Source organism: Halyomorpha halys, unplaced genomic scaffold, assembly GCF_000696795.3.
Source record: "Halyomorpha halys isolate HHAL.00 unplaced genomic scaffold, Hhal_1.1 Scaffold662.1, whole genome shotgun sequence".
NCBI lineage: Eukaryota > Metazoa > Arthropoda > Insecta > Hemiptera > Pentatomidae > Halyomorpha > Halyomorpha halys.
The window spans coordinates 163,241-164,407 of NW_027111704.1; the positions used below are offsets into that span (position 1 = coordinate 163,241).

Genomic DNA, 1,167 nt, shown 5'->3' on the forward strand with positions numbered 1-1,167 from the left:
TATAAATAGTTGTAGTGTTTATTATGCATTATGCATATGACATGATTATGCAAGTAACATAACCTTAAACTTATCTCTCATCAGCATCTGAGTTCAACTCTTAGTACAAGATCCGGGAAGAATAAAAGGAAGTTATCTCACCCCAATTTTTGATCACTTTAATGAAAACTATGTATAATTACTAGTCAAAATTGATGAGTCTGCCAAGTAGGGGGAATAAAAAATGCCGGCTGTTTAAAAACCTTAAAAAAAAACACTAATTTTTCATTCGGAGCTCTATATCTTAAAAACTACCAACAACAATAGAAAATCTAAGAGAACATTATTTAAAGAAGAGAAAATTTTCTGAAATATTAGCCCTAAAAGAGCTACTTAAACAGCAAATGTTCTTAAAAATCTACTGAAAGATTAGTAGTTAGTTAATTTATTTTGAGAATTCTATATCTAAGGAACTATGTGACTTACAGATGTCTATTAGCACTCAAATTAAAGCTAGTTTAATGAGCTATAAAGTAGTTTATAATGTTTATCTTTGTAGGAGTAGTAGTTTTTAAGATATTGGACAAAATAAACTCACAAAATGTTAATTTCTAGTTGTTGCTATAAAATGTTGGATTTTTGAAAAAAATATATATCTAGATCCATAAGACGCACATATGTCTGCCAAAACTCAAAATAAAGGAAATTTAACTTACTATAAAGCAGATTATGACACTTATCTTCGTAGGGGTAGTCTTTTTTATTATATTCACATATGAATATGAATTTGGCAAATGAAAATTTGTTAGGAAATTTCATGTAAACTATTACTCCTACGAAGATAAACATCATAAAGTACTTTATAGCTCATTAAACTAGCTTTAATTTGAGTGCTAATAGACATCTTTACGTCAAATGGTTTTTGAGATATTTATTTTTCAAAATAAATTCACTAACTACTACAGATCTTTTATATTCTTATAGGTTGTACATACATTTTTATTAAATGTTGCTTTTTAAAAAGTTCTATCTCGAAAACTATTTAATTTAAATAACTCAATTAGGGCTAATATTTCAGAAAATTTACTCTCCTTTAAATAATGCTCTCTTAGGTTTTCTTGTGTTGTTCCTAATTTTTAATATATGGAGCTCCGAATGAAAAAATAGTTTTTTTTATCGCTTTGAAAC

The 1,167-nt window shown here is 27.0% G+C and overlaps 1 protein-coding gene across 1 annotated transcript in view; it reads left to right on the forward strand.

Annotated features, from left to right (window-relative positions):
* The window catches only part of LOC106685136 (uncharacterized), a gene marked incomplete in the record, with an annotated part of 36,990 nt that overhangs the window by 16,691 nt on the left and 19,132 nt on the right, over positions 1 to 1,167 (forward strand).